The following is a 23952-nucleotide window of genomic DNA, read 5'->3' on the forward strand; positions in this document are numbered from 1 at the left end:
GGACGAAAAAGGGAAGGTAGGAATGGGTATGGGAGGCAATGTATGTCAACGAAAACAAAACAAATGATTGCATTATCAATGGAAGTAAGAAGTAAGAAAATAAAGGATTGAAAAGTGTCATGACTGTATTGGTAAGTCTGTGACTGTATAGAGTCACATTCCATAGGAAATTGGAAGCTTTAGTTCCATTCGAACTTCCAGTTTTATCATCATCCCTTTTAAATGATTAAAGTCTATTCAACTCTGGACCACATTCCATGCTGCTTTTTTTTCTTCACTTCCAACTTGCTTAACATGCAGGAAGCACCTTCCATGCCTGGAAATCATTTTCGAATGAAAATTTCATTTGTAATGATTTTTCTGTACGGAGCAAAATGAAAAAAACTTTTTCAGTCGTGATTCTTTCGTGCTTCCCGCATGTACGGATTTGTGGATGTATTTTATCGAGTCGCGTGAGGAACCTTTTTTTTTTTATTTCTAATGGATTGTGAATCTTAAAAAATTAATCAAAAAATACAGCCCCAAAAAATAAATAGCGGGGCAATAGTGGAATGTAAAGGAATGGAATAGCTTACGATTAAATAAATTAAATATTCATAATCGCGTGTGCAGGAATAGAAATAAATAACATAAAAAATGAGTCACATAAATGAATCAATCATTTCGTCGCGTGGAATGGACGGACTTTAATGCTTTTATTTCTGTGTGTGAATTTAATGGAAAAATAATAAAAAAAAAGAATCAAGTTCCTTAAATATTAAGCATAAAGTGAACGATACGGATATACAAAGGAAAATATTTTGATTTTTTAAAGTTCAAGTAAGGATGGAAAAAAATAACATAAAGGTCTTGTGAGACGGTGAAATGAGAGGAGATTATAATGTGGAAAGAATAACACAGCATAAAAAATGTTTGGAATGCTGTTAAAGCTTAAAGACATGAAAATATATTCTCGGAGAAATTTTTGTCAGATTTAATCTTGAATTTTTAAGCACAATCCATATTGTATGTGCTTAGTCCATATATATATTTGTGGATGTGGAATGAATAATATAGTGGGTACCGGATGGACTTTTTTGGGAATTGGAATAAATCATGATTTTTTTTTTGTTGAGGATTTTTTTTAAAGGGTTGCTTCCGAAAATCATGAAATGTGTTGGAGGATGTTTTGGAGTGTAGTTACTTATTTACTGCCTTTGCTGGCTGTACAGATCTACTGTGATTCATGGTCTCTCTTAGTTGGTGTCTGAAGCTGGCTCTATCGCTGGCTATACATTGACAATTGCCAATACCAATTTATTGAAATTAAGAACATCCAATTATGAACAGTCCTTAGTGTTTAAGTGTTAACGTGTTGAATTCTAAGATAATGAAGCTTTAATGGCATTTTAAGAAGGAAATTTGAGCAGTTTGAATTAATTAGAGCTCAAAATCCACCAGAATTTCATATGAAAGTCGAGTTGATTCAATTCCACATTTTCATTCAAAGTCTGAGTCGATTGTGAGTTGTGGACTTAAGAAAACTAGGATTTGGGCAAGAACTGCAAGTTTTGGATGAGACTTAAAGATATCTAAAGACTGAAGACTTAAGCTTCAGAAGCTTTTTGTCCAAATCAGTGTTGTCTAAAATGAGTGCTGTCTAAATGTCCTGGTGTATAGGTTCCATAGTAGGGTTGGGCAAATATTCGAATATAATCGAAAACGATTTTGCCCAACCCTAGTCCATAGGCCTGCAGTATTCGGTTGTACCATATAGTTATTCATCTAATGCTTCCAGTCTTAGTTTTTTGTGAGCAGGCTTGCAATTTTGGACGAACTCTAGTTTTTAAAAATGCCATGAATTGCATGCTATATGTGGTTTCGGTCGTGACTTGCAATCAAGGTTGACCTGACATGAAACAATTCAGACAACACTGGTCTCAGTGGACGAATAAATGTTAGAACTAGGCTACAACTTGACATTGACTTGCTATTCGAATTTTTCTTTGAAAATGAAATTTCGAGAATTTTGAGTTTTGAACTCCAAAACAAGTCTTTCTATAGTTCAAATCCAAAAACAACACACTTAACCCTTTCCTATAACTACATACTTAATTTAACATGTGCTGAAAAACAAATGAATTATAAGAAATATTACTTTACAAACTTATTGAGAAATTATGAGAAAATTACCGCATCGAAAAGTTATATGATAACATTTAATTGCCTTAGTTTATCAACTTATGTATCATATTACTTCCATAATATTCAAAATATTTGTAAACACAGAAATTGGAGCTTTTCTTAAAACTTAAACTTGTCATAATATCAAATTTCCAAAAATAAATCGTTTCGAACTTTTTGAAGATTTTAAAGGATTAAAGTTTTTTGGAAAATTATTGTTTAAAAAAATAAGATTTATATTCAAATTTTTGGATTTTTGAAAATTAAACTATTTTAAAAAAAAAATAATTTTTTGAAGATAATTTTAAAAAAAAAACAAATTAAAATTAAAACTATTTTTAAAAATTTAAATTGGATATTTTTGAAAATTAAAATTAATTTGCATAAAAAAATTTAAAAGGCTCTGAAATATTTAAAAATTTAAAGTTTAAACGATTTCTACAATAGAATTTCCGAATTTAAATTTCTAAATTTCTGAATTTAAAAAATTAAAAATCAAAAATTTAAAATATTAAATTTTAATCAATTTTAACAAAAAAAAATATAAAAATTCAAATTATAATTCAGTTTTGCATCAAAAAATTAAGTACAATTATAAACTAAATCTAATAGATTTATGAGAATCGAACTCTTAAACCTTAAAATATCATTAATTTAAACAATGATGTACTGTAGACATGTTTACTAAGCTATAACATAATCTGTATGGACTCAATTTGGATATAGGTGTATTTAAAGGTTTGGTTACTAAAGATTGTTCATGTTTAGTCAATTTTAAGCCTTGCTGAGTGTAAAGGTTCAATTTTTCAACATTTTCGGACTATTTTTTGGGATTTTGGAGTCAAAAATTAAAGAATTTTACAGTTTCTGCTCCCATTTGGTACCTGAAGTTAATTATAGACAACACAAATTAACTAAATTTATAACAAAATCAGCTTAACCACTCCAAAATATCCAACAATAACCTCATCTACACTTCCATCCAATATCCTCAATTTAAATATTAATAATAAATCCTCAAGAGTCCAAATTTTATAGTAAAATGAAGTTTTCTCGTCCAAAATCAAACCTTTTTCGACAAGCCTCAGTTATCAAATGATACACATAATAAGGAAGCAAAACATGTCAAGGAAATGAAATTATCAAGAGGATAGAGAGAAAAAATCCTTCACAATCACACATCCATCCTGAAACATGTCAAAATTCCTTTCAAAAATGTGTGAAATAAATTTTTCCATCCTCACATTAAAGCTCACTTCCATCATCGTCATTTGCTTCCCCATTGCAAATGATAGATAAAAAAAAATTTGTGAATGTTGCGTATGAGAATGCCAGTTGGGTGGAGGTGGAGCTGGATGGGAGGAAAATGAGTCAATAAAAAGGGATTTTTCCATCCTCCTTTACATACTTCTCCACGATTCATCCATAAAATATTCAAATTATATGCCTCACAGTGTTAGTTCCGATGTCGCCGAAAATAAAGACTTGTCTCACTCTCTCTTTCATTCATTCATTCAATTATGAGACGAAGACGGAAAGAAAAAGCAATTGTTGGAAGTTGATAAAGTTTAGAAGATGTGTGTGTCGTGTGTCTTATATTCGCTGTATAATTCACTCCATATTCTTCCTTCTATTCTTCTCCAATTTCATCATCGTCATCTGAATATTGTGTTATTCAATGTCTATGCCTACATACATTACTGTTAGAAGATTTTGGCTCTAGAAGTCCTTGAGGAAGTTTTGGGAGGATTTTTGTTGATTTTTAAGGAAGAATTGAGATTGTAGTGCTGAATTAGAATCTAAATATGGATAAATGCATCTTGTGCATCTTGTTGTGCTTTATTTCTACTATTTGGTATCAGAAATGGTCAATTGAAAGCCTTTCCATCCTGAACATGATTGTGGGGCTGCCACACTTCAGACAAGATGGGTTAGATAAGGTTTAAGTCGTAATTATCCCGGCATTTAGCTCAGACGTCAGTAATGTGTAATTAGGGATATCAAGGGATACCATGAGAAGGTCTACTTGACATTTGGTCAGCTACCAGGTGAAATACATCTGTGATTTGGACAAAATGTCTCTGAAGTCAATCAAGGGATCATAAAACAGTTCCCAGAGTTGGTAGGAATTTGGGAATCCGGACTTCAATGGAAGCACCTCCAATTTGGTGCCCAGCCAACTCTGGCTTGAACTACATTCTAGAAATTTGTGGAATAGAGGCTAAATCTCCTACAAAATAAATTAAATTGAATAACTCACAAAAACCTTCAAAAGCATCCAACACTTTACCACCCAAAATAATCTCAAGGAACTTAACATCATTAAACCTCTCCTTTTATTCGTGGGTGTAAAGATGCTTATTTGATTGATTTTGAATGACGATGAAGAAAATGGAAAGAATTTTCGTAATAAAAAAAAATAAATCATTTAATTTGAATCAATTAATTTTTATGATTCGATGAATTTTAAGCGATTAAAATAATTGATTTTTATTCAGAAGAGAAATTTGAATATGTTAATGCATGTTTGAATCGGAAGAAATACATTATTGAGAGAGATATACTTGATTTAATTACGTAGTTCTGTGATGTTGAATTCATGTTTTTTCGATCAATTGGATGGATGCTTTTTGATGCATTTTATTGGGGAATATGCAGTATATTGAGGTAAAGGACTTAATTAGCACTAGCATGTAACATATGCTATGCTGACTTGCTTCATAAAAAAATATGGACTTAAACTTTTTAGAACTGAAATATCCAAAGCTTCACGTTAAATGAGTCTCAAGACTAAATAAAAGTCAAATGAGTGAGTGTAGGGCTAGACAGCAGTACTGAGCTGACTCTACAGTGTATAGGGGGGATCCAGAACTACTTCTTTGAGGACAATATTGCCTTTAGACTACCAAGAAAGACTATAAGTCGCGTTTCTAGTGCGTATAATTCGAAAAAGGACATATGAAAATTGTCCCATGCCAAGTCTCGAACCCATGATCACTGGAGTCGGTAGAACAATCATTAAGTCGCGAAAAACGAAACCAATCGGCCACCAAGCCACTTCAACATGCTTAATAAAACTTGATATTTCTCTGTGTCATTCTTATTGCAATTAAGGACAAGATACCTAATAGTGCCCAAGGTACCCACTAAGCTAGTCTATATCACCTCAATAACTCTTTAATGGACAAATATGAATTAGAACGAACATATAGAATCCTCAAAACCCCTTTTCTACCCACCAGCACATCCATCAGCATCTAAATTGTCCCATTTCCTAAACGTCTACAAAGTTTCCATAATTTCTTCAATTTAATTTTAACTCAATAATCCCAAATCTGCTCACCAACATCAAAAGAGAGAACCGTAATCTCCATCATAAATCCACATTAAGATTCCGTCGCCCTAGCCATGTCAAAAGAAATTATTTGACGCGAATTTCATGAGCAAAAACTGTCATCACAAAAAAAGTCCCCTTCCATCACTAAAAAGCACAAAAATGTCAAAGTTCAGTCAGTACCGCAAGTCTCTCTTTTCATTCCGTGATATTTTCCAACTTTCAACCTTCAATCCCTACATGTGCCTTTTTAATAATAATGTATATAATTTTGTGATATCGAGAGCTTGAAGAAAAAAAAGCAGCATAAAATATATTATACTCGATAATGGATATTTGTGACAAGGGTGTTGTTCTCTCTCTCTCCTTACAATCATCATTAATTCCACTGACTTACGATTTTTTTTTTTCTATGCTGCCTTTTTTTCCTCATCTCTTCTTTAAAAAGGAATAGATGGCAGTTATGAATCTACTTGGTAGAAAATAATTTTGTTATTTTTATTTACTTTCCGATTCATTTGAAAAAAGGGAACAAGAATTGGAATTGATGAGGACTTGAAAGGAATTGGATATATTTTTTTGGTATTGTATAATGGAAAAAAATGAATATATTGTTGGGAATTTATAAGCAATTGAGTGGGTTGGATGTGTTGGGAAAATTAGGAATGTTTGGTTATTGAATGCTGCAAGGAGCTTCCTTCAGCTATGAGGAATAGTGCTTTAATACAGCGATGTAGACCTTAAACATTCCATAAGTTTCAGTCAGTGATTAACTGAGCAAAAAAAAATTTAAAAATTACTGTTGTAATCGACTTTTCACAATTTATAATTCCAAAGGATTTGAACCCACAACTTCCAAAAATTCTCAATAATTTCAAAATTCAATTTTCAATTTAAATTCAAATTTGACTAAATAAAGCTCAATTCCTACAAAATAAAATAAAACAGCAAATAAGGAAGCCATCTTCCCACTCTAACAACCACTTCCCTCCTATCCATTCCAATTATCAACAAACTCATGATATCTAAAATGAAATGATATAACAAAAGAAATGAAACTTTTTTATCAAATAATAAAATATGAAAAGGAACATTAAGTTTTTGGGGAAAATGTCTTTGGTATATATGAGAGAACTGTGCACCATCTTGATAATATTCAATCAAATATCATAAATTTCTTATGAATAGACGCACATACACACATTTCTCGGTCTATTATTAATTTTTTTTTTGTGAATTTTTCCCGAGGGGAAATTGAGAAGTTAAGTTGTTTTTTGGGGGAGATTATTGAAGTGGAATGCTGATTTTTTGGGGAATTGGTTATGTTGTTGGAGTAAATGATAGTTGAGATTAGAAAATTGAAATTGTGCTGTAGATTAGAGTCAATTTAGGACTTTTTATTAAATTTTTTGGCACTTTTTTCCTAATTTTATGAATTTTTTTTGCTGAGGGTGGGTTTGAATCCTAAAACTCATAAGTCGCTATGCTTTTGTTGTAGGGCCTTCTGCTGACAATTGGCTTCATTTTGTTTAATAATGCTATATTAAGGACTATAGTTGGAAAGAAGCAAGTTTGGAGGGGGTGTGCCTAGGATTGAAATTCGTAGCCTGAAAGTGATTCTAATGAGCTTGTGAACCTCTAATAAACCTGACAAAATTACTCCAAGGATCCACATTTATCCACTCTCATTTCCCATCCCATTAAATTCTCATACATAGTCGTCTAAAATAATTTCTTCCATTTTCATTATAGCATGTGAACAGACAGTCTATACCAATATCTACTAAACACACATATATATATCATAATCAGTATAGAATATCCCAAATAGTGTGTTGAGACTCATAATTATCTTCTAAACAAAAGAAGGAGCAAAAAAGGAAAAGTAAAAAAGAAGGCAAGCAACAGCGAGTGTTTTGTGGATCGAAGCAAAAACCAATTAAATTAGTGAAAATTAATGAAAGCGTTCGGCACCCGACACAATAAACTACCAGTCACTATAGCATATGTGCATGTGTTGTGGTAATTAAAGCCTCCTGTGGTGATTGTGGATTTTATAAAGAAGAAATAAATAAATAAAGTGTAAAAAAGTATCAAAGAAGGAGGTTCCTTCGTAGCTGTTAAGTGAAAAATACAATTAATGAATCTCAAAATGTTTTCTTAATTAAATATGTGTGAAACGCTATTTTCTGGCATATAATAACAAAAAAAAGAAGTAAATTACGGAATATAAAAAGAATTAATCGTGGAAATCAACAAGTTTTAAAGTTATTTGAAGGTGAATTTTTAGCGCATTTTTTGAACCATTTAAGATTAATTTGGTGATGATGAGAAGATTAGAAATTGAATATATTGGAAGTAAGGGACTTACAGCGAATTAGAAGCTAGAATATTGAATTAATGAAATTAAAAATTAGGGCAAAAAAAAAAAATAATTCCATCCAATCGTACTTTACTGTGTTGACAACATTAGGAATTGAACCCTTAAGACTTTTGTAATTTTTAACTTTTGTCACATTTTAATGATGAATGATGACTTATTCTTTAACTTAAGCAACGAACTAAGTCAGAGGTGGGTGACCTGTGTGTTTCCAACATGGCCATGAATCGTATGTCATGTTCAGCTTCTGTAGAGGCTTGCGACTAAGGTGTGGCTTGAAAAATAAAATATTGCTCAACAATCAGCTAGCTTCCAGATAATTCAATTTATTGCTCTATATTTTATGATCGGTTCCATTTAGCCAAATTCTTAAAAGTCCATGAGATATTTAGAGGGCATAGAAGCACAAAGTCGGCTGAATTTAATGTCAGTCCAATAAATCAGAACTAAAGAGCTATGACACTCTGTATGAACTATCAGGGGCGCTCCTCTCTCCCTAAGAGCTTTATATAATAAGGGAACGACCCCTAAGATCAACCATCATATCCAAGTCAAATTCCCAACCAAAACTTCTCTCTTCATTCACCAAAAAATCCTCAAACCCCGAAAAATGCGCTAGAAATGATAATAAAAAGTATGTTTATTTTTTGTATCTCTTTAGGAAGTGCTGTATAATGGCACACATGGTGAACATAAGATCCAAAGCTTCAACATTCACACACTATATGTAATTTTAGTCAGTTCCGTTACACTCTCATACCTACCATACGAGAGAATATTGAATAAGATAATATTGTTGTTCGTTCTCACATTTATTCCATTTTAACGAATATCATCAGGCAGTTCCTTAATGCCATTTACAAGTTTTTCTCTTCAATATCAAAATATAAAATAGAATTGTTATTGTGTCTCGCGTAAGCAACAACAGCAAAAAAAAAGGTAGTGGAAATTATGTGCGTTTTATGCTTTTTTAATGAATGGATAAAGAAGCTTATGTACATGGATCAACGTGATGTGATTGTTCCCGTAAACTTGATTACATTCTTGTCAGAATAAAGGAATTAGTGCTCTCATCACATATAAATGTACCTCAGAAAATTAAGGTCAAAAGAAGTTTGAACAATTATTCAGTTAAACGTGATTCTCGAAACATGTGTCAGAAAAGTGAGAAATAAATAATAAAATCTGTTCTTGTCTCTTGTCACATAAAAAAAATAAATAAGAGTGAGTTGGCCCCCGCACATATAAAATTAAATAAAAGGATGAGAAATAAAAAAAGTTGTTCGTGTTTAATCTAAAAAGTTTTATTTGAGCAGATGAAAAAATAAATAAAATAAAAAAATTGTTCAGTGTAGAATTTCATCATTAGGAGATAAAATAAAAGTATTAAAATAAATGTAAGTATAATGAGATTACAAGATAAGTCTGCCTACGCAATGTGTGTGAATTTTACGATTTTAAAATTGTGAAAATGTATGCATGTTGATTTCTCATCTTGTTCATATGAATTAAATCAATTCTAAATCACTGGAGTAGATTATTATGGAAATAATTTAATTGGGAAAAAAGTTAATATTCAAATTGAAATTCTGTTGAGTTTTAATAAATGTTCAAATTGGTTTAATAAGAATTTCTCTAATAATTCAGAGTTCGAATCTCAAAGATTGATGAAGATTTCTAAATTCATGTTAAAAAAGTGTACACCGTCACTCAAATTATTTTTTTCCAATTTTTTAAATTTTTCCATAAAATATTAAACTTCCAGTTGGACACTGGAACTGAACACCTTCCTCACTCTGACTGCTAAGCAAAAAACAAAATTGAAACAAAAATTTAAAAAAAAATTTACTCTAATAAATTATCAATAAGAATTCTCCGAAATCCTTAAAAAATCTAGGAATTGAACCTTTACTAGTTGATTAATAATTTTATCTTTCATTGCCATCAGTAATCATTTCTTATGCTTAATTTAACAAAAGAACATTATTAACTACAACTTAAATTTATTGACCTTTATTATCATACCTTAACTGACAAAGAGTGTGCTTTAATGATGCAAAAGGCCAATTTGGTACCTTAAAAGTGCTCTCTTTACTTTATTGCGTACCAACAGTTCCCAATAGTTAAAATCATCCATTCAATCCTAATGAATCCATTTAAATTTCTCAAAACTTCCATCCCAAGCACCAAGCATCACTTAAAAAATCACAATAATTATTTTTATTCATAATGAGTTCCATTAAAATTTATTATATTGTTGTCATAACAGCCATAAATTAAAATATCTCAAGTTGTTTTGCCACGTTGGAAATCTTACGAGCAGCAATGTCCAACAATGAAACCAAGACCATAAATAATGTGCGGATTTAAGTTTTTGCGTGTCGTCTGTTGAATGCCATTTAAAGGAATTCACACATTCTCATCATAACAAATATCAATAGACGGAGAGTTGGTTGGTACCCATAAAGTCATTCCAACGATATGTCGCATAAAATATTCTAAACTATAGATCAAATTGAAGCTCTTTAGAAGCCTCGGATGGCATATATCATTTAAATTACCATCTATTTAGATAACATCGGTGCTGTTAATGAGTATTTCTGCTCATCGTACGATAAAGCATTTACGAAACAGATGGAATGAGAAGAAATCTCATCCAATATACACTGTTATTATGCTTTCCTAGAGACCGAATGAGAAGCAAACAAGTTTCGATTAAATTTTCAATTTGTCAAATGCGGCAATGCTGAAAGATTAATGATTATCAATTTTTGTATACTTTTTTTATGTGGAGGATGTTCAGGAGGGACTTGAGCTTACTTTGAATATTATTTTGGAGTAAAAAAGACTTTAGGAACCAAAAAAATAAAGATTTGGAAGTGATGGTTGTCAATTTATAGATTAATCGTATCAGAATATATAGTAAGTCATAGCAGAGATGAAGCTGAAGATGATAGGGAACTTGATGATATTTTGTAGGAATTTATTTTTGTAACTTAAATACTGGATTTTGCTGAAGAAATTAAAGAAGTATAAATGAGTAATTTGAGTTTTATTGAATTTTAACGGGTTCGAATCTCAAAAGTCAAAGTAATTGTTAAATTTGTTTTTAAACATTTTTATTTTTTGTTCCTATTTTTTGACCCCAATTTTTCTATATTGCTCAAATCCATATGCAGCACCTCCCCCTTATACATATCCTCACTACACCCCTAACCATCTCCCAAAACTATTCACTTCAAAAACAGTTTTCGATCAAAATATCACCAATAAAAAACACTCCCATCCATTATCTACATACATTGGGTGTAGTCACTCGATGATCAATTTTCAAGCATGTAATTACCTTTTCGATTTTTCACCATCAATCGATGTCGTATCAAAGGAATTTTCATTAGTGGCAGTTTTGTCTGTGATTTTTCTTCTTCTTACACATTTTTTCCACCTCTTTTGTATCCATTTTTCATCGCCTACTGCTGTTCATTCTATTCTCATCACATTCACGTATTTATTCTGTACGAGAGAGCACAAAAAAAACTAGATAGATGGATATAAAAAAAATAATTCAATGACTCTAGAAAGAAAGTATGAGGCACACACAAATAGACGTGTGTACAATCTGGAATGTCCAAGCTAGTAATTTCCTTTTATCAAGTGATGCCCATAAAATTAGAAAAAATAAATCAATAGTCTTCTTTGTCATTCTCCATGCTACTTTCGGTTTGATACGCAAGAGTAAGCAAAGACATCAATCTGAATTTTGCAGGAAGAATGGAAAATTATTTTCAATAGAGGCAGAAGAAAGTTTGGATTTGAGGATAAGTGAATTTTATGGAGCGCATTTTTGTGGGTGTTTTTAGTTTGAGGATGAGTTTAGATTAGTGCTGAGTTCCGTTTAAGAACAAGCTCAGTTTAAGAACAAGTCCAGTTTAAGGACAAGTTCAGTTTAAGAACAAATTCAGTTTAAGGACCAGTTCAGCTTGAGGAAATGTTCAGTTTATGGACAAGTCCAGTTTAAGAACAAGTTTAATTTAAAGTTAAGTTCAGTTTAAGGATGAGTTCAGTTTAAGAACAGGTTCAGTTAGAGGACAAGTTCTATTTTAGGACAAGTTTAATTTTCGAACATGTGCAAGTTTGATTTAGTGACAATTGCAGTTTAAAGATAAGTTCAGTTAAAGAACAAGTTTATTTAAAGGACAAGCTCAGTTTAAGAACAAGCTCAACTTAAGAACAAGCTCAGTTTAGAAACAAGTTTAGTGAAAGGATAAGTTCAGTTCAAGAACAAGTTCCGTTTGAGGACAAGTTCAGTTTAAGGACAATTTCAGTTCAAGGACAAGTTCAGTTTAAGGACAAGTTTAGTTTAAGCATAAGTTTAGTTTGAGGATAAAATTAGCTTGAAGACAAATTTAAGTTTAAAGATCAGATCAGTTTAAGGATATGTCCAGTTTATGGACAAGCTATACCAAATTGCTACTCCAAAAACTCCCAACTTACTATCCAAAACATCCAACAATCCCCTCAAAATACACTTAAACCAAAGCAAATAACAAAATCAAAATCTATAGTGAAAGTGATTTTCAACTATCAAATTTATATCGGTTGAGATGAGGAAAGGCATTGAGTAGAAGAAAGAAAATAAAAAAGCAAACTTTTGCCATTCTTTGTCAAGTCTCTTTTTTGATAGAAAATGAAGATAAATTCTTCACAATTTAAAGTTAAATGACTTTCAAGTTGTTCCTTTAATGGCTAACCGATTTTTCCTCATAATTGAATGTCAGTGCTTTTTTGTTGATGAATAGTTGAGCATGAACATCTCTTCCCCTCTTTTATGTCTACATGTATGTCTATAAAACTTGATAGCAGCACAAACATGTCAAGCTGCCAAGCAATTTTCTTTCGATATTTATTTTTATTTTTTTTTTTTTTTTCAATTTTTCGCCTCTCCTGAAAAGATTTATTTAAGATAGGATAGACTTCCTTTTTCAATTTCATGTACTCTATCACATATATCACAACATAGAGGCTTCCAGTCATGAGTAAAAATCGGCAACTGTCAGATGACTGAAAAAAAAGTGGCAAAACAGAATAAGTAGAAGAATCTAAAATTGGATTTTCAGAGGCTTTAGAGAGCTTTTCGTGATATTATAGCTTTTAAAAGTACAGAACTAGAGTCGTTTCCTTTATCCTGCTTTGTTCTGAAACTATAAGAAGATTTCTTTTTGATTAATGACTGATAAAATTGCTTGGATGTGTGTGAGGGGAAGAAACTTATTGGATTCAATGGTATTGGGAGATAAATGCGATTGATTAAGAATTCTGAGATTATAATGGGATTTGAAGTTTGTAAATTGAATTAAAGTTAGTGTGGCAAAAAGCTGACAAGGAAAAAGGGTCGGAAATGATCAGATGACCATATCCACAGCTGTTAAAATGCTCAGCTAATTAAAGACAGCTGTTAAAACGGACAGCTTGAAAAACGTTCAGCTAGAGAAATGCATAGTCATGAACGCACAGACGAAAAAATGCAAAGCCTGAAAAACAAATTTAGAAACGCATAGCCATAAACGCACAGCTGATAAACGTACAGTTGGTAAAACGCACAGCCTGAAAAACATTCAGCTAAAAAAATGCATAGCCATGAACGTACAGCCTGAAAAGCGTTCAGCTAGAGAAACGCACAGCTGATAAAACAGCTGATAAAACGCTCAGCTGGTAAAATGCACAGCTTGAACTTGAATACGTTCAGCTAGAGAAACGCATAGCCATAAACGCACAGCCTAAAAAACGCCCAGCTTGAAAAACGTTCAGCTTTAAAATACCAAATTTTCAGTTTCATTTCCTTTAAGCTCCTTCAATACCACAAATTCCACAAAACTGTCAAAAAAGACTCGATATATCTGACAACGTACAGCCTTAAAAACGCACAGCCTGGAAAGTGCACAGCTTTAAATACCAAATTTACATTTCATTTCCCCTAAGCTCCTACAACCCCACAAATCTCCCTCAAAACTGCCAAAAAAAGACTCAACAAACCTAAACTGCAGTTAACATGCATTGCTTTTATGAGACAATAACCTACAATAGAGCACACAAAAGCACATCAAAGCTGTGCATAGACAAGAAGAAAAAAATACTTTCGGCCATAAAAAAAAAGTTCATAAAAAGTTTTTTACAAGTTTTGGAGATAAATAATATTGAATAGGATAGAAGTATGTCTTCTTCATGATCATCATCATCATTTCATCGTCGTTCTACCTCGACAACCATCATCATATTGTCATGTGAGGAAAGAAGATAAATAGACATGAACATGAAGTTGAGAGGCTTTTATTTTTGCATTAAAAGAATCTTAATCTCAATAGGAACAGAAGTGGAATAAAGGAACAAACTTTTAATGTTATCATTATTATTCCTACACGTAGTTGCACGCATCGTTGATAACGGAAATGCCTTCATACCATGTGCCGAAGGTCGATATGGAAACGTATTCGTCAAGTTTGTCGGATAAGGCATGGAACTGCCATGTTATTTATTAATATCATTCACTTTCTAACATAAAAATTGAGACATAAAAATTGATGGGCTTCATATCGATTTTTATTTTTTTTACTCTCCTTAAATTCACTCACTTTTAGCATGCCATATTTCGTACAATGGTAATAACTTTGTTTCCACTGTGCTACATTTTACGCAGACTTGTACCTTTCATTGATTGAGCTTTAAGTGTACTATAACAATTTTCTGAGAATTTTGTACGACTCACGTGATGTGTGTAGTCGTGGATATTAGAAATTATTGAGTTAAGTGGGTGTGTGCTGATTGTTGACTTCTTGGAAGTCCTTTAGTGATTAAAAAAAGAAAAAAAAATCAAAAAATGCAATAAAAAAAGTGGGATTTAGATGGGATTCGAACCCGCACCTTCAAAATGCAAAAATTTTCAATGAAAAATCCGCTATCGTTGTCAATCGGCTACCAAGACACTTGAAAAAATATGAACATTAGACGCATATGAATCATCAATTTTGTAACATACAAACTAGGTCTCCTTATCCCTATTGCTCCCTCAAATCCCTTCCAAATAAAAATCAGAATAAAATCGAATCTCCAACCCCATAAATCCAACAAAATGCATCAAAACATTTTATCAAAAGAACATAAATAAATTTCAAACTGCTTTTTATAGCATTCAACCATGTTTTTGAGTCTTTATTTAAAGAAAAAAAAAAGTCACAAAGTGTCCTTCTGTAAAAAATTGCCATAGTAAACCATTATTTTCCTTTCTCCATTTCCCGCACTCGTTTCTCATCATCGAGTCGAGCCAGATGAGAAACGACAAAGTTATTTACAACTTTTTTTTGTTCACAGAGTCATTTACTACACATTTACTTATTTATTTATGTGCTTTACGTTTTTCATTCCACGAAAATTGAATTAGTCTACAGCAACAACAACAAAAATATAAAAAGTATTTAGCTTTTATGTAAACAATAAAAAAATAAATTTAGCGAGTGATTAAAATGATAGTTAATTAACTTATAGAGGCGGAAAAAAGCGGAATAGAAAAGTTTTTTGCGTCCTCATTTAATAGCTGCAAAAGTTTTTGCTTTTTTTTATTTTATTAAATGAAAATGGAATTAATGAGGAAATATTTCCGAGTAATGAAGTCACTTGGAATGATTGATAATTACTATGCGAATTTTTATGTTAATTAGCTATTAAGTTAAGGTGCTGGAAATATTGAGTGATGTTGTTTATGAGAATTTTTTAATGTTTTTTGAGTTTAATGAGCTGTGAGCTGTGATTGTGGATTTTATGAATGATATTGAGTAATTATTTGGAATAATTATGATTTAATTGGCAAGGATACAAGAAACTGTTGTCGACTAGGCTATGCATCAACAATCTGGAATGGAAAATAGGGGATTCTGGCATCTAAATTTTAAAATCCTTAATAATCTAGTTTATGTCTGCCATAAAGGCCATCACTGATAGATTGACGCTAGCCAATCCCTTCAATTTCTAAGTCCCAGCCTAGGATTGAGCTAAGTTCGAATCCTATCAAATCTAAAGATTGTATATGGAATTAATCACATGACCTAAACGTACTAATTAACACAAACTAGTCAAGTGGTAGGGCTAGACCTGCAGTTATTCATAAGTCATCTATTGTCCAGTTTGCAAGTTCGATTCCTATCGAATCAACGTGGCTTTATATAAAGTCAAATTAAGCCAATTAAACAACCATCGCAATGGTTAAGCAATAGCTGTATTCAGAGAAGACAGCAACTTAAGAATTCTAAGTCATCTCTGCTCCTATAGCACAAGTTCGAATCCCATAAAATTCAATGACTCTATATAGAGTCAAATTATGCCAAATTAAATAATTACCAATATTGTTAAGCAGTAGCTTTAGACAGAGAAGACAGTAACTTTAGAGTTCTAAATCCATCCTTCCTTCTCTGGCCTAAGTTCGATTCCCACCAAATCCAATGATTCTATCAATAGTGCATCTATAAACGATTCAATAATCAACTAAATTAAGCATCTATATCATCAACTCATAAGAAGCTCTTGAATACCAAATTAAATCTTAAATTCCACTTCCAATTTAATCATATCCAACATCTTACAAACTTTTCTATCCTCGATTGCGTCATTAAAACTCAATCCAACTCCATAACCTTGTACAATATGCATGCATCCCAGAAATTTCTATTAGAATATGCCATAAATTAACTCCACAATGTATATACCAATTTCCTTCATTTCCCTCCCAGTCATTCAAAAACTTGTTCTTGTAAATCACAACAGCCATCCATTCCCCGCAATCTAAAGTGACCTAAATTAAAAAAACAAATTAAATTTGCGCTAAAAAATTAACGAAAACTTATCTAAGATGCTTGAATATTCATCTTTTTTATATCTATACAGCACAACACAAAGTTTATCTAACGAAGCTCATATTAGTTGATGAAACTTTATCCTTCCTATTTATTTTAACTTACAGCAGCTTCTTTTTACAACCACTCGACATTAAAAGTTTTCTTGATTTTTTTGTTATTGTTGTTGCTTAATTATTATCATCGCTGATTGTTCAGAATGACTTTTCATTGAATTACATCCACATATAGACAAGAGCCAGAAATGTCATTAAAACTTTTTATTTTAATGACTTGTAACTCTGATATCAATAGCGTGATTCCTTTCATGTGCTATGCTGTATGGGATAAATATTTTATTATATATTGTGATTAGTATTAAGCGGGATTTTTATTATTGTGCCTTAATATTAGGAATGGGAAGCAGGATCAATAAAAGTAAGGAAGAGTGATTTAAGAGGTAAATGAAATTGCTGAAGCAGCAATAGAAATAAGGGGAAAGAAAGTAATTTTATCCAAAAAAAATATATATAAGGTTATGTACGGGAGTATATACATGAATCAGGATAAACTTTAGCTTTAGGGTTAAAGAGTTGATACAGGATGAAATGAGTGAATAATTACATAAAGTTTTTTCTTGAACTTAACTTTTATGGAAGTCGATAAATATCGATTGAGTCGTGGAGTTGTGATGAGTTTGGGAAGGGGAAGGGGGAAGGTGGGATTTAGTTGGATTTGGTGCTGAAAATAGAACATAGAGGAATGCTATATATTGGAATGTATCTTACTAAATTATCGATTTTTGGTTACATTCGCTTCTTTTTATTTTACTAAATTACCTTTTGACCCCTTAAATCTCAATCTACGGACATCCACCACCTAAGAGAATAAATTAAGAAAAACTAGGTAAAAAGCGGCCCTATGCTTGACTCGGTCCCATTCTTGATTCGGTCCCATTTTTAATTCGGACCCATTCTTGACTCGGTCCCATTCTTGACTCAGGAACATGCTTGACTCAGTCCCATTCTTGATTCAGTTCCATTCTTGACTCGGTCCCATAGTTGCTTGACTCGATCTCTTTCTTGACTTGATCCCCAGCTTGATTCGGTCCCATGCTTGATTCGGCCCCAGGCTTGAATCTGACTCATACTTGATTCGGTCTCATGATTGACTCTGTCCCATGCTTGACTTGGTCTCATCCTTGATTCCGTCTCAGGATTGATTTGGTCCCATGCTTGACTGGATTCTATGCTTAACTCGATCTCATGCTTGACTCGATCCCACGCTTGACTCGATCTCATGCATGACTCAGTTCCATGCTCGACTCGATCCCATGTATGATTCAGCCCCATACTTGACTCGGTTCCATGCTTACTTCACTAACTATAGATATCAATTGTGTTCCATGAAGTGCCTTAGATGACGCCTCAAGCTGACTATATCGATAGCTACCGATTGTCGATTACCGATTCACCAATACCAAATCTATTGCTGTCCAAATCCTATTATCAGACAAGTATTATCCAACAAATCATCCACACATCCTCTTCCCTCAAATTCAGTATCAATTCCAAAAATTAATTAAACTCAAATAGACTGTTCAATGATTTCCTGGAAGGGAGTCAAAGGTTGTATCATTAGATTCTATAAATAACATAAAGGAAATCCATTCCACACACATCAAGAAACATTTAACTGCCTTGTGCAGCCACAAAAAAAATAAAATAAAATATCAATGAGGACAGAAAATATTTAAGGGAAAAATGAAGCGATAGAGAAGTTTGGCTGAAAATCATTAAAATACAATTTTGACGACAATTTTATTCCATTGATCCTCCCACATTGCCTTCAAATTGATTCTCTGCTTTTTATTCGACTTTTATAACTCCAAATTTATGCTCTATTGCTTTAAGGGCTTTTCCTATTGTTTGCCTTGTGTACTGAGTCAAAGCAGCATACACACACACACACACACAATGTGGATCACGATAAGACAGCTTAAGCGGCAGTTCTCTTGTTCCTCGAAAAAAGATTGATTTCCTTGGATATAAGGCGGAGAAGAAAGGCGCAATGTAATGAAATCCAAAAAAACCTTCTTCAATCATGCCGACACTAAAGCTATGATATCGGAATCCGTATCCCTTCTTTAATCCTATTCACAGGCTAGTCGCTGAAATGTTGAAAGAGGATACAAAGCATTAATAGATGGGAATAAAAGAAGGAATGAATATTCAGTTTGGATGGGGGTTGTTTTGGATGTGATGTTGGGTAGTGGGGTGTCTGGGCAGACTGGAATCTGGGTATCGAGCCGAGTCATGTATAGACGAAGCTGCTAGAGCGAGAGTAAGGCCCCTGTGGCCGAATGGTTAAGCTACAGTCTGGAAAATCTATCTCACTCTTTTATGAGAACGTGGGTTCAATTCCCACCAGAGACCGATCTCTGTGGTCGAATGGATAGGTGACAGACCGGAAATCTGTATCAATGTTTTGTTAGCAATTGGGTTCGATTCCCACCAGAGACCGATCTCTAGTCACTATATTTGCACATTGCTTTCGCGTTTTAGGAGGTAAAGGGATAAAGACAGGGTATGGCATGGTCTAGGGTAAGGCTTTGGCTGCTCATTCCTTGCTGTTTATGCTAGGCACTAAATTGATTGATTTTTGATTTTTTTCTACCGGAACCAGCAAAAGTAATTGAATTTTGGACTGATTACCCTAGTGCACCGCCCTATTGTTGCGCCTAACACCCTTCCACCCCTTGATGTCCCTCTTCAATGCCTCAATAGACGTCATTAATGACTAACCCCACTCCTATACCCAACTCTTCATCTTCAATTCACACTGTTCTCCTATACAACTAAACATCATCCCATCTTCAATGAAAGCAAAAAAAAGAAATTCCATCGCCATCCAGCTGTGCATGAAAGAAAAGCGTCTTTAGTTTAATTTTCAACAGTGAAATAATTTTTTACGATTATGTTCTGTTGTTTCATGAAAGCAAAATGAGATTTTCTTGTTCTTTTCGATGCTGTGCTCACCCTACTTTTGAATTTAATTTTAGCGTCTTTTTAACAGTGATATGAGTTGTGGGTTGCTTTGTTTTTGATTTTTGCCATCATTGTAGATGAGCTTTACGTTCGAAAAAAAAAGTTTTTTAATTTGTTGCTTGATGAGGAAGAAATTGTGGCTGGAAAGTTTTTGATATGAAGAAGTTAAAGGTGGAGGGTGGGAAACTATGCTTTGGCATATGTGTAAAAAGTAGTTTAAAACTGTATTTACAGTGAATATAACTGCAAGGAATAGCTGCTTGCTAACTTTATCTAACAGCTTCAATCAAAAAAGTTTGGAAATTCAACTTGAAAATGCGAATTTTAAGGGAAAAACTTTTTGAAGTGGCAAGGGGAAAAAACTACGCCAATTTTTTTTTCTTTGTATTTTCAAGTAAGAAACCTCAATTCTACTTCCATTCCACTATAAACTGCTTCCCCAACCCCAAAAACGATCAAAGTTATGAATCCAGCAATTCACGCTCAATACCCCGGGATTAAATTGTCAACGCATTTAAATCAAACGATTCCTTTTATTTGGAATGCGTGAAAAGAAAGATTTTAATGAAGTCTGAAGATGGCACTTCTTTATGTGTAATGAAATGTCTCTAAAAAAGCCGAAATAAAAATGAGAGAATAAAATGCCTAAAATGTCAAGGCTTTTGCACTGTATATGGAGGAAGGAGGAAGTTTAGTGATATCTTTAAAGAGGAGCAAAAAAGTTAATGTTGCGGAAATGAGATTTGAACTTATCAACTTTAAGGTTAGGAATAGAATTTTTTGTGAGCAATGAAGTGACGAGATTCGATAGATGGATGTTAAATCGTGTACAGAGTATATGATACATCACGTACGAAAATCATTCAGCACCTACGATTTACAGTTAATATATAAACAAAAGATCGTGGGTGACGTGTAAGCTATAAGCATAAATTGCCTAAATTCCCAACAGCACTTCATGACTTTTAGTTCCAACTGACTTAATCCCACTCAAAAATTTTTGTCATAAAGTTGCCAATCACAGACATCATAAATTGGGTCTCTCAAGAATTACCATGATCAACCATTGCAGCTGTACGCCCTTTTTCTGTCAAGCTATTCCTATTCCTAATAAAAGCGTTCAAATACATAAACATGCACAAAAAATAAAATAAATCGTGACCATGGTTACAGCAAGTAATTATTTTCGTATCAAATATTCGTTTTTTCATTATCATTCTTACTTTTTTATGATGTGGCATTGGAGCTGTCAATGAATTGAGGACACAGAAAAAAAAATATGCAAAATTTCTTGTTGTTGAAGGTTTTTTGATTTAGATTTGATTACTGTTGGTAATAAAATTTGGATTTATTAGCGCTGGATGTTGAGGAGAAGTTTTTGGAGGTTTTGTGGATTAGAGGAAATATACTTGAAAGTTGTTGAATTGTCGGACGGAACTTTTTTGAATTAATTGGTAGAATTTGTTGAGTTGGAAAAATCAGAAAGACATATTGAGGTTGTTGAGGCACAAAAGGCTGGATTGTTTACAATGTAATTTTAAGACCGAATTGTGATAATTTAGCAATTTTAGATTGAAATCAGTTAATTTTACAATTTAACGGCTTTTTCAAATTTAAAATTTCATAGTTGCATACCCTTTCTCCACTTCAAAAAGTTTTTGGCTTTAAAAATGGAAATAAAGACTCAATATGCTCTAAAATGTCATCCATATGCTCAAAAAAGTTGGCAAAAGTTATTCCAAATCAGTCCTTATGTCTATAAATCCATAAATTCTCAACAAATGCTCAATATTAAATTAAAAAGGGGTCACAACTACGCATTTCCCAATAAAATCAAAGCATTCAAAAGAAATCTCAAGAAAAGTCCTAAAATTTCTATTCGTCAATAGAAAAAAAAATCAATTTTCAAGCCCATTCAACAGAATTGCTCTTATCGTGCAATATCTCTATACAGACACAAAACAAATCACAATGGCAATAGTCCTCTATCGAAAGCAATTTTCAAAAAAACAGCCTCCATTGAATTAAACGTATCTAAATGTTTTTAAAGTCATCTTAAGCGTCCCAAAAGGGGCGCAAAAAATTTTTGCACAACAATGAGTCAGTCGAAACATGAAACAGAGACGATAATCTACTTTAATGCCATCATTCTGAAAATGTCGATATAATGTAACATCGAGCCATAAATAATGCTTGAAAATACAAAATAGAAATAAATTACGGTAATGTTCGGAGCAACAAAAGCAGGAATTGGCAGAATAAAAGGGGGGAAAAGTGAAGAGTGAGCAGCGGCACTGATGAATGGATGAAAACAACAAAAATAAGAATTTGAGTTTCACATAAAAGCTGTCGAGGACTTTTTCTTGTTATTTTCCATTTCCATCTCCTTACTTACAGCATTCTCAACATGTCAACGTCAGCACAATAAACAGACAGGTACCAACACACAAAAATCTATGTACAAAAGAGATTGTATTGCGTAAGAGCTTTAATTCATTTTAATGTATAAGGATGTCGCCCCACTGACTTTGTGCCTAAACATAAAGGAAGAGATTCTCATTTTTTGAAGGGGATTTCATTGCATTTGCTCGACTGCTTATTGAGATATCTCTCAGTTTCCTGCCTTTGTTGCTCCTTGTTGTGATTAAATTCTATTACATGATTTTAAATACCTTCATTCATGTCAATATTAAGCCCTATAACACGTTAGCTCTGTGCTCGCTATTTCTTTTGAAAAAATTATACTCGAAATTCATTCTTTTGCGTTTTTTCATTGTCATGCAGCCGTGTGTATTTCGAGTTGATTTGTTAAATGGGAGGATGTGTTAGCTTGAATTTGTGGATGGTGATGAAAATTGAATTAGAAAGCAGTTAGGGATGATGGGATTTGATGACATATGTGCACCCCCATCCACCTATTCATATCAATATTCCATTATTGATGATCTAGGGATTGTTATTATCAGAACAAAGGTGTGTAGTCCTCAATATCCAGCCTCTCTCTGCAGCCTCTCTCTGCAGCCTCAGCTAATATCTTAGGAATGGTGGGCACTTATTGAACTTTTACTCCGGGGCGCCCATAGACCAATAAAAGCAACTATTTATCACCTTCTACTTGCTCTTCCTAACTTATCCATTTGTTTTACTCCAATATACACCTCTCAACCCCACAGACCCCCTCATCCTTTCAACATATTATACGAAAGATGGGGGCTTATTGCTGTTTTACCCCGGGGCGCCTAGAGGCCTCGCTAAGCAACTATTTATCACCTTTACCTTGCTAACGTACTCACTATTTCTACTCCATAGTATACCCCTCAACTCCACTAATCCCTCGTCCCTTCGCTTTTTCACTTCCTTTGCTCCAAAATATGCGCCATATTCCATCAACCATACATGCCATTCAAACTTGATCCTTACCTTTTCATTTCCTCAACAATTTATTTTCCCTCATATATTTTCAGCCATTTCAAAAGCAGAATTGAACGCAAAAAAAAATATCATACATATTGCGTATATGACGGCGAAATAAAATATTATTTTTCATAAAAGGCAGATCAGACAGTCTAAGTTGTGTAAAGCCTCTCATTCACTATCTCTCACTGAGCAACAAAAAAAGAAATTCTTCCTTTTTTCGAAGAAGGAAAAAAAAAGTTTTGCGATAACATCGTTTAGAGTGCTAAGGCTCTTTTATGATCTTGGCATACGGAAGCGAATGAATTGAAGGAAAAGCAAGGAAAAAAAAGTGTGAGATGAAGAAGAAGCAAAAAAAGATTTCATCAACAAAAGTGGTAGGATATTAAAGTACAGTTTATGAGATGCTTGATAAGAATTATTGCATTTAAGAATGTGGAATTATAATAAGAGGAGGAATCTCCACTGATGAAAAATGCCTTGAGGTAATGAATTTTTAATGCCTTACCGCGATGATGATAATGTTGATGATGATCATTAAATTTATGTCATGCAGGAGTCGGAGTCAATGTCGGTCATAAAATTAATTTTAAATCGTTTAAATTGACATTGGATAACATAATGTGATGGAGATGTATATGGATGTGCTGGATTTTAGAATGCTTTCAAGCTTGACTCACTTTTTGGAATAATGACTCAATTATAACCCTAAATTCAATTTTAAGTACGAAACTT

At 32.9% G+C, this 23952-nt stretch overlaps 1 protein-coding gene across 1 annotated transcript in view; it reads left to right on the top strand.

Annotated features, from left to right (window-relative positions):
* The first annotated feature begins 415 nt into the window (after positions 1–415).
* Positions 416–23952, top strand: part of Nlg4 (Neuroligin 4) — a 137132-nt gene continuing 113595 nt past the window's right edge. Inside the window, exons 1-3 of the mRNA XM_070644192.1 lie at positions 416–819; positions 7250–7775; positions 8539–9274. The gene's annotated coding sequence lies outside the window, so the exon portion shown is untranslated. The remainder of the gene's footprint in view (positions 820–7249; positions 7776–8538; positions 9275–23952) is intronic.

This window comes from Chironomus tepperi, unplaced genomic scaffold (assembly GCF_022539635.2).
Source record: "Chironomus tepperi strain 1889 unplaced genomic scaffold, CSIRO-AGI_Ctep_v1 contig_335, whole genome shotgun sequence".
NCBI lineage: Eukaryota > Metazoa > Arthropoda > Insecta > Diptera > Chironomidae > Chironomus > Chironomus tepperi.